The 16213-nt window shown below is 38.1% G+C and overlaps 1 non-coding gene across 1 annotated transcript; it reads left to right on the forward strand.

Moving 5' to 3' along the window:
* The first annotated feature begins 7769 nt into the window (after positions 1-7769).
* On the forward strand, positions 7770-7877 carry LOC148555715 (small nucleolar RNA R71). The gene has a single exon (XR_015886923.1). It is a non-coding gene; the product is annotated as a small nucleolar RNA R71 (small nucleolar RNA).
* The last annotated feature ends 8336 nt before the right edge of the window (positions 7878-16213 follow it).

Here is a 16213-nt window from a genome sequence, read left to right on the forward strand (position 1 = left end):
TCACTAAGTCTACCTACACATCAACCAATGTCCATGCATTATCCAATTTCACAATTGCTTGATTAATTGCTTGAATGCTTTCATGCCTCTTCACTACTTGTGTGGTTGACTTAACCTACAAGTCTTTTGAAGTATTTCAAGCACACTAGAATGAGTGAAATGTGTGTCTTCTTTTGTATAATTGTGACATGGTTTCTAAATACTAGAGTGTGAGTTCTAAACCGCGCGCAATTTTAGAACCCACACACTTATTTTTCATCAACGTCATAATAATTCACTCACTCCATTCTAGTGGTTCTTACCTCATCCCAACAATTTACGCTTCCTTGCTTTTGTATTTTCTCATCTTACGGTGTTTATATTGTTTTTCATGATCGATGCACCATAAGCAAAAACAGAAGTGGGAAAAGAACACGCAGCATCGGTTGACATACCAGCTGAAGGTAGCAACTAGGAAAGTCGTCGTACCCCCTTTGCTCCTCTTTGGATGCACTGAGGACGGTGCAAACTTTTAAGTGTGAGGAGGTCGTCCGACCGCTCGGCATTTTTGGGTGACGAGTTTCTAATCCCAACACTTTTGCATTTCATTTTTAGGTCTTTTAGGATTTTTGATTGCATTACTTACGTATATATTAAGCTTAGTCAAAATCACGATATTTTCCAAGGATTTTATATATAGGGCACCCCAATTGATTGAAAAAAAATTTTTTTTAGAACTTGCTTGAATTATATACTTTGTGGAGCATGTCTTGAGCCAAGAACACAAGCATATGAGATTTGAGCCTAATTGTGTGGTTACATCATACATAACCACTTACTTTCCTTCTTGTGTTTATTATTCAAATAGCTCGCTTACCCAAATAGCCTATCCTTTTATCTTCCATTGTTAGCCAATTTTGAGCCTATGCTTAACCCATTTGTTCTTAATTGTAGCACATTACAAGCCTAAGTGAAAAATAATAAATGTCCTTAATTTGGATCTTTGATTAGCTTAGGTTAGTGAGAGTGTTCATTATTTGAATTGGGAAAGTGGGAACATTGGATAGAGATAAAAGTGTATTTTTGTGTTTTTGTTGAAAATCTTGGGAATTGGGTACTGGTGCACGAAATTGTGATGTCCAGGCTCGAACAATCCCTGGCAACGTGAGCAACTTGGTACGCGTAATCGTGATTACACTTTAATGATGTAAAATTCATGGCTCTTTCTTTCCCTGGCAATGGCGCCAAGAACATGGTGCCAATACCATGGTTCACAATTTCGATACAACTAACCAGCAAGTGCACTGGGTCGTCCATGTAATACCTTACGTGAGTAAGGGTCGAATCCCATGGAGATTGTTGGTATGAAGCAAGCTATGGTCACCTTGCAAATCTCAGTCAGGCGGATATAAAGTGATAATGGTGTTTTCGAATATTATATAATAAAATAGGGATAGAGATACTTATGTAAATCATTGGTAGGAATTTCAGATAAGCGAATGGAGATGCTTTTCGTTCCTCTGAACCTCTGCTTTCCTGCTATCTTCATCCAATCAGTCTTACTCCTTTCCATGGCTGGCTTTATGTGATACATCACCACTGTCAATGGCTACTTTCGGTCATCTCTCGGGAAAATGATCCAATGCCCTGTCACGGCACGGCTAATCGTCTGGAGGCATCACCCTTGCCAATGGCTTCATCTTATCCTCTCAGTGAATAATATGCTCACGCACCCTGTCGCGGCACGGCTATTCATCTGTCGGTTCTCGATCATGCTGGAATAGGATTTACTATCCTTTTGCGTCTGTCACTAACGCCCTGCAATCGCGAGTTAGGAGCTCGTCACAGTCATTCAATCATTGAATCCTACTCAGAATACCACAGACAAGGTTTAGACCTTCCGGATTCTCTTGAATGCCACCATCATTCTAGCTTACGCCACGAAGATTCCGGTTAGGAGATCTAAGAGATATTCATTCTAGCTTATTTCATGTAGAACAGAAGTGTTTGTCAGGCACGCGTTCATAAGGGAGAAGGATGATGAGCGTCACACATAATCATCACCTTCATCACGTTCTTGGGTGCGAATGGATATCTTAGAAGCGAAATAAGATGAATTGAATGGAAAACAGTAGTACTTTGCATTAATCTTTGAGGAACAGCAGAGCTCCACACCTTAATCTATGGAGTGTAGAAACTCTACCGTTGAAAATACATAAGTGAAAGGTCCAGGCATGGCCGAGAGGCCAGCCCCCATGGTCTAAGAACTATGCATTCCCAGATGTCTAATACAATAGTAAAAGGTCCTATTTATAATAAACTAGTCACTAGGGTTTACATGAGTAAGTAATTGATGCATAAATCCACTTCCGGGGCTCACTTGGTGTGTGGTTGGGCTGGGCTTGAGTGTTGCACGTATAGAGGTCCTTCTTGGAGTTGAACTCCAGCTTTTGTGCCAGTTTGGGCGTTCAACTCTGGTTTTGGCTCCTTTTCTGGCGCTGGACGCCAGATTTGGGCAGAAAGCTGGCGTTGAACGCCAGTTTACGTCGTTTATTCTTGGCCAAAGTATGGACTATTATATATTGCTGGAAAGCCTTGATGTCTACTTTCCAACGCAATTGGAAGCGCGCCATTTCGAGTTCTGTAGCTCCAGATAATCCACTTTGAGTTCAGGGAGGTCAGAATCCAACAGCATCAGCAGTCCTTCTTCAACCTCTGAATCTGATTTCTGCTCAAGTCCCTCAATTTCAGCCAGAAAATACCTGAAATCACAGAAAAACACACAAACTCATAGTAAAGTCCAGAAATGTGAATTTAACATAAAAACTAATGAAAACATCCCTAAAAGTAACTAGATCCTACTAAAAACATACTAAAAACAATGTCAAAAAGCGTATAAATTATCCACTCATCACAACACCAAACTTAAATTGTTGCTTGTCCCCAAGCAACTGAAAATCAAATAGGATAAAAAGAAGAGAATATACTACAAATTCCAAACTATCAATGAAACAGAGCTTCAATCATATGAGTGGGACTCGTAGCTTTTTGCCTCTTGAATAGTTTTAGCATCTCACTCTATCCATTGAAGTTTAGAATGATTGGCATCTATAGGAACTTCAGATTTCGAATAGTGTTATTGACTCTCCTAGTTCAATATGATGATTCTTGAGCACAGCTTCTTTATGAGTCTTGGCCGTGGCCCTAAGCACTTTGTTTTCCAGTATTACCACCGGATACATAAATGCCACAGACACATAATTGGGTGAACCTTTTCAGATTGTGACTCAGCTTTGCTAAAGTCCCCAATTAGAGGTGTCCAGGGTTCTTAAGCACACTCTTTTTTTACTTTGGACCTTGACTTTAACCGCTCAGTCTCAAGTTTTCACTTGACACCTACACGCCACAAGCACATGGTTAGGGACAGCTTGGTTTAGCCGCTTAGACCAGGATTTTATTCCTTTAGGCCCTCCTATCCACTAATGCTCAAAGCCTTGGGATCCTCTTTATTTACCCCTGCCTTTTGGTTTTAAGGGTTACTGGATTTTTGCTCTTGCCTTTTGGTTTTAAGAGCTTTTGGCTTTTTCTGCTTGCTTTTTCTTTCTATTTTTTTTTTTCGCCTATTCTTTTTTTTTTTTCTGCAAGCTTTGTTCTTTGCTGCTTTTTCCTGCTTCAAGAATCATTTTTATGATTTTTCAGATTATCAAATAACATGTTTCCTAGTGATCATTCTTTCAAGAGCCAACATATTTAACATTCTTAGACAACAACTTCAAAAGACATATGCACTGTTCAAGCATACATTCAGAAAACAAGAAGCACTGTCACCACATCAATATAATTAAACTAAGTTCAAGGATAAGTTCGAAACTCATGTACTTCTTGTTCTTTTGAATTAAAACATTTTTCATTTAAGAGAGGTGATGGATTCATAGGACATTTATAAGTTTAAGACAAAGTTACTACTACTAATGATCATGTAATGAAGACACAAACATAGATAGCACATAACATAGAAAACGAAAAACAGAAGAAATAAGAACAAGTAATGAATCCACCTTAGTGATGGTGGCGTTTCCTTCTTGAGGAACCAATGATGTCCTTGAGCTCTTCTATGTCTCTTCCTTGTCTTTGTTGCTCCTCCCTCATTGCTTTTTGATCTTCTCTAATTTCATGAAGCATGATGGAGTGCTCTTGATGTTCCACCCTTAGTTGTCCCATATTGGAACTCAATTCTCCTAGGGAGGTGTTGATTTGCTCCCAATAGTTTTGTGGAGGAAAGTGCATTTGAGGCATTTCCGGAATCTCATGGTGATGAGCTTCATACGCCTCTTGAGCTCCATGAATGGGGTCTCTTGCTTGCTCCATCTTCTTCTTAGTGATGGGCTTGTCCTCTTTAATGAGGATATCTCCCTCTATGTCAATTCCAGCCGAATTGCATAGGTGGCAGATGAGGTGAGGAAAGGCTAACCTTGCCATAGTGGAGGACTTGTCAGCCACCTTGTAGAGTTCTTGAGGTATAATCTCATGAACTTCCACCTCTTCTCCAATCATGATGCTATGGATCATGATGGCCCGGTCTATAGTAACTTCAGACCGGTTGCTAGTGGGAATGATTGAGCATTGAATGAACTCCAACCATCCTCTAGCTATAGGCTTGAGGTCCAATCTTCTTAGTTGAACCGGCTTGCCTTTGGAGTCAATCTTCCATTGAGCTCCTTCTACACATATGTCCATAAGGACTTGGTCCAACCTTTGATCAAAGTTGACTCTCCTTGTGTAGGGGCGTGCGTTCTCTTCTATGTTTGGCAAGTTGAACGCCAACCTCACATTTTCCGGACTAAAATCTAAGTATTTCCCCCGAACCATTGTAACATAGTTCTTTGGATCCGGGTTCTTACTTTGATCATGGTTCTTGGTGATCCATGCATTGGCATAGAACTCTTGAACCATTAGGATGCCGACTTGTTGGATGGGATTTGTTAGAACTTCCCAACCTCTTCTTTGAATTTCATGTCGGATCTCCGGATACTCATTTCTTTTGAGTTTGAAAGGGACCTCAGGGATCACCTTCTTCTTGGCCACAACATCATAGAAGTGGTCTTGATGGGCTTTGGAGATGAACCTTTCCATCTCCCATGACTCGGATGTGGAAGCTTTTATCTTCCCTTTCCCTCTTCTAGAGGATCCTCCGGTCTTAGATGCCATCAATGGTAATGGAAAAACAAAAAAAGCTATGCTTTTACCACACCAAACTTAGAATATTGCTCGCCCTCGAGCAATAAACAAAAGAATAGAAGAAGAAGAAGAAGAAATATGGAGAGGGAGAGGGAGATGTGGTTTCGGCCAAGAGGAGTGTAGAGGGGTGTGTTGTGTGAATTTGATGAAGAATGGAGGTCTTTATATAGGGAAGGGAGGGGGGGTTAAGGTTCGGCCATATGGGTGGGTTTGGGTGGGAAATTGGTTTTGAATTTTGAAGGTAGGTGGAGTTTATGAGGTAGGTTTATGGGGAAGAGTGGATGGATGTGAGTGGTGAAGAGGTGATGCGGAAGAGAGTTTATGGTGTTGTGTGAAAGAGAGTGGTGAGAAGAAGTGAGTGGAGGTAGATGGGGATCCTGTGGGGTCCACAGATCCTGAGTGGATCCTGTGGGGTCCACAGATCCTGAGGTGTTCAAGGATTTACATCCCTGCACCCATTAGGCATGTAAAAATGCCTTTGTACCCAACTCTGGGCGTTCAGCGCCAGCTGGTGGCCATTTTGGGCGTTCAACGCCCATGTGTGTGCTATTTCTGGCGTTGAACGCCAGAACCATGCCTGTTCTGGCGTTCAGCGCCCAGAAGCTTCCCATTTTGGGCGTTCAGCGCCAGCACCATGCTCTGTTCTGGCGCTGAACGCCAGACAGATGCTCGTCCAGGGTGTGATTTTTCTTCTGCTGTTTTTGATTCCGTTTTCAATTTTTATATTTATTTTGTGACTCCACATGATCATGGACTTACAAAGACATATAACTAAGAAAAATATAGTTAGATAAATAAAAATTGGGTTGCCTCCCAACAAGCGCTTCTTTAATGTCAATAGCTTGACAGTGGGCTCTCATGGAGCCTCACAGATGTGCAGAGCTTTGTTGAGACTCTCCAACACCAAACTTAGAGTTTGGATATGGGAGTTCAACACCAAACTTAGAGTTTGGTTGTTGTCTCCCAACACCAAACTTAGAGTTTGACTGTGGGGGCTCTGGTTGACTCTGCCTTGAGAGAAGCTTATTCTGCTTCCTCTCCATGGTTGCAGAGGGAAATCCTTGAGTTTTAAACACAAGGGAGTCCTCATTCCATTGAAGGACTATTTCACCTCTGTCAACATCAATCACAGCTCTTGCTGTGGCCAGGAAAGGTCTTCCTAGGATGATGGATTCATCCTCTTCCTTTCCAGTATCCAGGACTATGAAATCAGCAGGGATGTAAAGGCCTTCAACCTTTACTAACACGTCCTCTACTTGTCCATAAGCCTGTTTTCTTGAGCTGTCTGCCATCTCTAATGAGATTTTAGCAGCTTGCACCCCATAGATTCCCAGTTTCTCTATTACAGAGAGGGGCATGAGGTTTATTCCTGAACCAAGGTCACACAGAGCCTTAAAGATCATGGTGCCTATGGTACAGGGTATTATGAACTTTCCAGGATCCTGTCTCTTTTGAGGCAATGTCAGTTGATCCAGATCACTTAGTTCATTGATGAACAAGGGAGGTTCAACTTCCCAGGTATCAATGCCAAATAATTTGGCATTCAGCTTCATGATTGCACCAAGAAACTTGGCAGTTTGCTCTTTATAACATCCTCATTCTCTTCAGAAGAGGAATACTCATCAGAGCTCATGAAGGGCATAAGGAGGTTCAATGGAATCTCTATGGTCTCTAGATTAGCCTTAGAGTCCTTTGGTTCCTCAGAGGGAAGCTCCTTATTGATCACTGGACGTCCCAGGAGGTCTTCCTCCTTGGGATTCACGTCCTCTCCTCTCCTCACAGGTTCGGCCATGGTGCTTATGTCAATGGCCTTGCACTCTCCTTTTGGATTCTCTTCTGTATTGCTTGGGAGAGTACTAGGAGGGATTTCAGTGATCCTTTTACTCAGCTGGCCCACTTGTGCTTCCAGATTTCTAATGGAAGATCTTGTTTCATTCATGAAACTTACAGTGGCCTTAGATAGATCAGAGACTAAGTTTGCTAAATTAGAAGTATTTTGTTCAGAGTTCTCTGTCTGTTGTTGAGTGGATGATGGAAAAGGCTTGCTATTGCTAAACCTGTTTCTTCCACCATTATTAAAGCCTTGTTGAGGCTTTTGATCCTTCCATGAGAAATTTGGATGATTTCTCCATGATGAGTTTATAGGTGTTTCCATAAGGTTCACCTAAGTAATTCACCTCTGCTATTGCAGGGTTCTCAGGATCATAAGCTTCTTCTTCATAAGAAGCCTCTTGAGTACTGTTGGATGCAGCTTGCATTCCATGCAGACTCTGAGAGATCATATTGACTTGCTGAGTCAATATTTTATTCTGAGCCAATATGGCATTCAGAGTATCAACTTCAAGAACTCCCTTCTTCATAGGCGTCCCATTACTCACAGGATTCCTTTCAGAAGTGTACATGAACTGGTTATTAGCAACCATGTCAATGAGTTCTTGAGCTTCTGCAGGCGTTTTCTTTAGGTGAATGGATCCACCTGTAGAAGTGTCCAGTGACATCTTTGATAGCTCAGATAAACCATCATAGAATATATCCAGGATGATCCATTCTGAAAGCATGTCAGAAGGACACTTTTTGGTCAACTGCTTGTATCTTTCCCAAGCTTCATAGAGGGATTCACCTTCTTTCTGTCTGAAGGTTTGAACATCAGCTCTAAGCTTGCTCAGCTTTTGAGGAGGAAAGTACTTGGCTAAGAAAGCCGTGACCAGCTTATCCCAAGAGTTCAGGCTGTCTTTGGGTTGAGAATCCAACCATAATCTAGCTCTGTCTCTTACAGCAAAAGGGAAAAGCATGAGCCTGTAGACTTCAGGATCTACTCCATTAGTCTTAACAGTATCACATATCTGCAAGAATTCAGTTAAGAACTGAAAAGGATCTTCAGATGGAAGTCCATGAAACTTGCAGTTCTGCTGCATCAGAGAAACTAATTGAGGTTTCAGCTCAAAGTTGTTTGCTCCAATGGCAGGAATGGAGATGCTTCTTCCATGTAAATTGGAATTAGGTGCAGTAAAGTCACCAAGCATCTTCCTTACATTATTATTATTTTCGGCTGCCATCTCCTCTGCCTGTTCGAAAATTTCTGAAAGGTTATCTCTGGATTGTTGTATTTTAACTTCTCTTAGTAACCTTTTTAGAGTCCTTTCAGGTTCTGGATCTGCTTCCACAAGAATGTTCTTATCCTTGCTCCTACTCATATGACAAAGAAGAGGGCACAGAAAAATAATAATAATAGAAATCCTTTATACCACAGTATAGGGATTCCTTTGTGAGTGAAAGAAAAGAGGGGAACAAAGAGTGTGATGTAAAGAAAGAAACACAACTGTGAGGATGGCAGAGATGTGAGATGAGATGTTAGGATATGAATGAATAAATAGAATGAGATGGGAGAGGGAGAATTTTCGAAAATATTTTTGAAAAAGAGTTAGTGATTTTCGAAAATAGTTTTTGAAAAAATGTTAGTAATTTTCGAAAATTTTTTTTAAAATTAAAAATAAAAATTAGAATAATTAGTTAATTAAAAAGAAATTTTTGAAAAAGAGGGAAGATATTTTCAAAAATTAGAGAGAGAGAGTTAGTTAGGTAGTTTTGAAAAAGTTAAGAAACAAACAAAAAGTTAGTTAGTTAGTTGAAACAAATTTTGAAAAGATAAGAAGTTAGGAAGTTAGAAAAGATATTTTGAAAAGATATTTTTTTTTGAAAAAGGTAAGATAAGAAGATATTTTAGAAATTAGTTTTAAAAAAGATTTGATTTTTAAAATCTCAATTAATGACTTGATTCATAAGAAATCACAAGATATGATTCTAGAACTTAAAGTTTGAATCTTTCTTAACAAGCAAGTAACAAACTTCAAATTTTTTGAATCAAAACATTAATTGATTATGTTATTTTCGAAAATTTGATATAAAAATAAGAAAAAGATTTTTGAAAAATATTTTTGGAATTTTCGAAAATAACTAAGAATTTTGAAAAAGATTTGATTTTTGAAAAAGATTTTGAAAAAGATAAGATTTTCAAATTGAAAATTTGATTTGACTCATAAGAAACAACTTGATTTTAAAAATTTTTGAAAAAGTCAACTCAAATTTTCGAATTTGATGAGAGAAAAAGGGAAAGATATATTTTTTTTATTTTTGAATTTTTATGATGCAATAGAAAAACACTAAAAAGATGCAATGCCTGAAATTTTTAGATCAAAACAATGAATGCATGCAAGAAAGCTATGAATGTCAAGATGAATACCAAGAACACTTTGAATGTCAAGATGAACATCAAGAACATATTTTGAAAAATTTTAATGCAAAGAAAACATGCAAGACACCAAAACTTAGAATTCTTTAATGCTTAGACACTAAGAATTCAAGAATGCATATGAAAAACATGAAAAGACACAAAATAAAAAATCATCAAGATCAAACAAGAAGACTTACCAAGAACAACTTGAAGATCATGAAGAACACTATGAATGCATGAAATTTTCGAAAAATGCAGGATGCACATGCAATTGACACCAAACTTATAACATGACTCAAGACTCAAACAAGAAACACAAAAAATATTTTTTGATTTTTATGATTTTCTAATTTTTTTGGTATTTTTCGAAAATTAATTGAAAAAGGAAAATAAGGATTCCAAAATTTTTAATATGAATTCCAGGAAACTTGCATTCTTAGTCTAAAGCTTCAGTCCAGGAATTAGACATGGCTCACTAGCCAGCCAAGCCTTCAATGAAAGCTCCGGTCCAAAACATTAGACATGGCCAATGGCCAGCCAAGCTTTAGCATGTAATTCAGATATGACATGCCTGACATACTCATTCCCAAAGGAATAGACATGGCTTTACAGCCAGCCAGGCTTCAACATGCTTCCTGAAACACTAGAATTCATTCTTAAAAATTTTGGATAAAAAAAAAATTTTTGAAAACATTTTTATTTTTATTTTTTGAAAATAAGGGAAAAAAAAATTTTTTTTTTTTGAAAGATTTTTGAAATTTTTTTTTTTGAAAACAAAATAAGAAGAAAATTACCTAATCTGAGCAACAGGATGAACCGTCAGTTGTCCAAACTCGAACAATCCCCGGCAACGGCGCCAAAAACTTGGTGCACGAAATTGTGATGTCCAGGCTCGAACAATCCCTGGCAACGTGAGCAACTTGGTACGCGTAATCGTGATTACACTTTAATGATGTAAAATTCATGGCTCTTTCTTTCCCTGGCAATGACGCCAAGAACATGGTGCCAATACCATGGTTCACAACTTTGATACAACTAACCAGCAAGTGCACTGGGTCGTCCAAGTAATACCTTACGTGAGTAAGGGTCGAATCCCACGGAGATTGTTGGTATGAAGCAAGCTATGGTCACCTTGCAAATCTCAGTCAGGCGGATATAAAGTGATAATGGTGTTTTTGAATATTATATAATAAAATAGGGATAGAGATACTTATGTAAATCATTGGTAGGAATTTCAGATAAGCGAATGGAGATGCTTTTCATTCCTCTGAACCTCTGCTTTCCTGCTATCTTCATCCAATCAGTCTTACTCCTTTCCATGGCTGGCTTTATGTGATACATCACCACTGTCAATGGCTACTTTCGGTCATCTCTCGGGAAAATGATCCAATGCCCTGTCACGGCACGGCTAATCGTCTGGAGGCATCACCCTTGCCAATGGCTTCATCTTATCCTCTCAGTGAATAATATGCTCACGCACCCTGTCACGGCACGGCTATTCATCTGTCGGTTCTCGATCATGCTGGAATAGGATTTACTATCCTTTTGCGTCTGTCACTAACGCCCTGCAATCGCGAGTTAGGAGCTCGTCACAGTCATTCAATCATTGAATCCTACTCAGAATACCACAGACAAGGTTTAGACCTTCCGGATTCTCTTGAATGCCGCCATCATTCTAGCTTACGCCACGAAGATTCCTGTTAGGAGATCTAAGAGATATTCATTCTAGCTTATTTCATGTAGAACAGAAGTGTTTGTCAGGCACGCGTTCATAAGGGAGAAGGATGATGAGCGTCACACATAATCATCACCTTCATCACGTTCTTGGGTGCGAATGGATATCTTAGAAGCGAAATAAGATGAATTGAATGGAAAACAGTAGTACTTTGCATTAATCTTTGAGGAACAGCAGAGCTCCACACCTTAATCTATGGAGTGTAGAAACTCTACCGTTGAAAATACATAAGTGAAAGGTCCAGGCATGGCCGAGAGGCCAGCCCCCATGGTCTAAGAACTATGCGTTCCCAGATGTCTAATACAATAGTAAAAGCTCCTATTTATAATAAACTAGTCACTAGGGTTTACATGAGTAAGTAATTGATGCATAAATCCACTTCCGGGGCTCACTTGGTGTGTGGTTGGGCTGGGCTTGAGTGTTGCACGTGTAGAGGTCCTTCTTGGAGTTGAACGCCAGCTTTTGTGCCAGTTTGGGCGTTCAACTCTGGTTTTGGCTCCTTTTCTGGCGCTGGACGCCAGATTTGGGCAGAAAGCTGGCGTTGAACGCCAGTTTACGTCATCTATTCTTGGCCAAAGTATGGACTATTATATATTTCTGGAAATCCCTGGATGTCTACTTTCCAACGCAATTGGAAGCGCGCCATTTCGAGTTCTGTAGCTCCAGATAATCCACTTTGAGTGCAGGGAGGTCAGAATCCAACAGCATCAGCAGTCTTTCTTCAACCTCTGAATCTGATTTCTGCTCAAGTCCCTCAATTTCAGCCAGAAAATACCTGAAATCACATAAAAACACACAAACTCATAGTAAAGTCCAGAAATGTGAATTTAACATAAAAACTAATGAAAACATCCCTAAAAGTAACTAGATCCTACTAAAAACATACTAAAAACAATGTCAAAAAGCGTATAAATTATCCGCTCATCAGGTACATACTCATGTATTAATCATGTGTAAACCATATGCATTGATGTTATTGTATATACTTTAATTTGAAAAAAAAAAGAGAAAGAAAAGAACGAAAAAGAATTGCAATAAAAAGGGGACAAAATGCCCCAAAGTCAAGGTTCAATAAAAATCAATGCGTATGTGTGGTGATCGAAAGAGAATACATGAGTGTGTGTAAAAGTGAAGAATGAGTAGTTAGGTTTGTTTAGAATTATATAGGTTGTCATAGGTTAGGTGGGAAGTTTAAGTTAATCAAAGATTCAAAATTCTAACTCACTTGACCATATGCATCCTACCTTAACCCTAGCCCCATTACAACCTATGGGAAAGCCCTCATGATATTTGTATGCATGCATAGAATAATTGTTGATTGTTAGATGAAAAACAAATCTTAGAAAGCATGATTAGGGGAGAATTGAGTGAATCTACCCCATACACTAGAGTGCCTAGAGCGGATACACATCCGGTGAGGGTTCGATCGCTCAATTACATGTTTCCACCCATGATCATCTTTTCTTGCAGGTTTGGAAAATCTTTCAATGATTTAATTCAATTGTGGATTTGTTTGAATACAATTGCCTTAGCCCTTGTACTTGTATGTGTATTCTTGGAAGTTGACTTATTTTGACCAAGTAGGTGCATTCATGTAGATAGATTGCATATAAATAGGTTGTATATAGTTAGTCTGCATTGAATAAATGTTAATACCCTTTGCTTCTTTCTTGATTTTAGCATGAGGACATGCTTAGTTTAAGTGTGGGGAGGTTTGATAAACCCCAATTTTGTAATTTTTCTTGTGCTTATTTTGGGGAATTTTATCAACTTTTCTCACATTTATTCAATGAAATAGCATTGTTTTGCAATTCTCCCTTGATTTGTGCTTAAATGTGAAAACATGCTTTTTAGGCCCTTAAATTGGTGATTTTAACTCACTTTAATTTTATTCAATACCTTGATGTGTTTGTTGAGTATTTTCAGGTTCATAAGGCAAGTATTGGATGGAAGAAGTGAGGAGAAAAGCATGCAAAGTGGGAGAACTAATGAAGAAATGAAGGAACCGTAAAGCTGTCAAGCCTGACCTCTTCGCACTCAATCGATCATAACTTGAGATACAGAGATACAAATGAGGCAGTTCTAGTTGTGTTGGAAAGCTAACATCCGGGGCTTCAAAATGACATAAAATTTGCCATAGTTGCCTGATGTCTAGGGATGCGCACGTGCATCGTACACGTGCGCATCGATGGAGCAAAGTGGGTCCACGTTAAGCAACTCGTTGGGGGCGATTTCTAGCTCATTTTGGGCCCAATCCAACTCATTTCTGATGCTATTTCATGCAGAATTCAAGCTTGGGCAAGGGGGAAAATTTGTTTGAAGTGTTAGCATCATGTAGAGTAGTTTCTAGAGAGAGAAGCTCCCTCTTCTCTCTAGAATTAGGTTAGGTTAGGTTAATCTCTTCTAGATCTAGGTTCAATCTCATGTTTTCATGTTGCTTCCTTTATGAATTCTTGCTTCTACTCTTTGATTTTCATGGTTTGTAGTGTTAATTTTCCTTTTATGCTCTCTTTTATGTTCATGGATACTCCTGTTGGATTTGGATCCCTTTTAATGCAATTTAATGTTTGATGTTCTTTTATTGTTTATTTGGATTGTGATCTTACTTTCCTTGCACTTGATGTTCTTTTAGAATTCTTGCATATTTACCATGCTTTCCATTTATACCCACCAAGTGTTTGACAAAATGCTTGGTTGGGCTTTAGAGTAGATTTTGAGCATTCTTTGCTTGGAAAGAGTAATTAGGCAATCTTGAGTCATGAAAACCCAACTCATGTTGGTGATCTAGAGTTGTTAGCTAGTATTGTTTCCATTAACTCTAATCTCTTGCTAATTCACTTAGTGAGTTGATTAGGACCTTTGGATTGAGATTAGCTAGTCTTGTTAGACTTTTTTCGAGTGTGAAGATAATATGATACCTTCTACCATCTTCGGGAATGACGTAATGAGATAAATTCTTGTTTATTATTGTGACATGATTAACTAGTCTTGTTTGACATTCTCCCTATGTGAAGATGACATGATACATTCTTCCATTTGTTGGAGTTGACTAAATAAGATGAATTAATCATTGCATGACTAGGATAGAAAATCTATATTCTCAATCTTTGCTATGAATATCTCTCTTTATTACTTGCTTTCTTTAATTGCTTACTTGATTTACTTTTTTTGCCCAGTTAATTTCTTACCCTTTTATCAATCATACCCCCTTTGTTCCTTCATAGCCAATAATCATTCACTTCATTGCAATTCCTTGTGAGACGATCCGGAGTCCAAATACTCCGGTTAATTCTTATTTGGGGTTTGTACATGTGACAACCAAAATTTTTGATGTGAGAATTGTTTGTTGGTTTGGAGCTATGCTTACAAAGAAGTAATTCTTTTCTATAAGAAGAAAATCTAGACCATCGAGCAAAACCTCATCTATCACTCTCCCGAGAATCACAAGAACTCATGTAGAAAAAGGGTCATATTCCCATTCCATCGAATTTCATAAGATTAAGAACGAAAATAATACCTTAGAATTGAATCAAACATATATTAAAATAGAAAAATAATAATATTAATCCATAGAAATAAACAGAGCTCCTAGCCTTAGCCTAAAGGTTTAATTGCTCATAACTTATAGAGAAAATAGGGTTCTGAAAAGTGCAGAAGGAAGAAGATAATGTTCAAACCCTTTACTAGGGTTAATCTTTTCCTCTTTATACAAACTTATTTTTCTATGGGACATAAAAATAAAATAAAAGAATAATAAATATGACCTAAAAGTTATTGTTTGTAAATAAAAATTACAAAAAGAAAAGGAAATAAAACTAAGAAGTGCTAAATCCACTTGGAAGCCCAAAGAGGTGTGAACTGGGTTGCTGCTGGCGTTTAACTTCAGGAATGGGCGTTAAACGCCAGGGGAGGAGTACAATGTTGTTGGCTTGTGCCCTTTGCTAGCGTGAAATGCCAGGTGGGCGTTAAGCTCCCAGAGGGGGATGCTGCCAATATTTTCCTTTTTTACTTCAGACTTCTCCAAATTGCTCCGAATTTTATCTGAAACCATAAAAACACAAGAAAAACTCAAAGTAGAATCCAAAAGTAATTTTTGCACTAAAATCAAGTAAAAGTAAATAAAATCTAACTAAAAACAACATGAAAATAATAGTAAAAAGGGTATAAGATGCTCACGCATCACAACACCAAACTTAAACTATTGCTTGTCCTCAAGCAACCAAAACAATATAGGGCTGATGAGTGAATTATTGTTGATATAGAATTTCCACAATTGGATGAATTCTCGTTGCAAGTATAGTTCTACACCAACAAACAATCCTCCCAATCAAAAATTTGGTTGTCACAAATAACAAACCCCAATGAAAATTAACCGAAGTATTTAAACCTCGGGTCGTCTCACAAGGAATTGCAATGAAATGCTCAATTATTGGCTATGAAGAACAAGGGGTTTGATTTTATATTTTTGCAAGAAAATAGATGGCAAGAAAAGTAAAGAGAGCGATTAAAGAAAGCAATTAATAAAGAGAGACATTCATGGCAAGGGTTTAGATCTTAGGCTTTCTATCCTAGTCATTAATCACAACAATACTTAACAATAATTTATCTTATTTCGTCATTCCCAATGTTGGAAGAAGGTGTAAGTTATCTTCAATTAGAGAAAGTCAAACAAGACTAGTTAATCTCAAATCAAAAATCCTAATCAACTCACTAATTGAATTAGCAAGAGATTAGAGTCATTGAAAATGATATTAACTAACAACTCTAGATCACCAATCTAAATTGGGTATTAATGACTCAAGATTACCCAATTACTCTTCCCACGCCAAGAATGCTCAAAATCTACTCTAAAGCCCAACCAAGCATTTTGTCAAACACTTGAAAGGCATAAAAGGAAAGCATAGTAAATGTGCAAGAATAATAAATCTACCAACTACGAATCGCAAAAAAAGTAAATCAACAACTTAAATCATCAATAAAAGAAACATCAACATCAAATTGCATTAAAAGAGATCTAAATCCAACATGAG

This window comes from Arachis ipaensis, chromosome B6 (genome assembly GCF_059453495.1).
Source record: "Arachis ipaensis isolate K30076 ecotype BB chromosome B6, ASM5945349v1, whole genome shotgun sequence".
Lineage (NCBI taxonomy): Eukaryota > Viridiplantae > Streptophyta > Magnoliopsida > Fabales > Fabaceae > Arachis > Arachis ipaensis.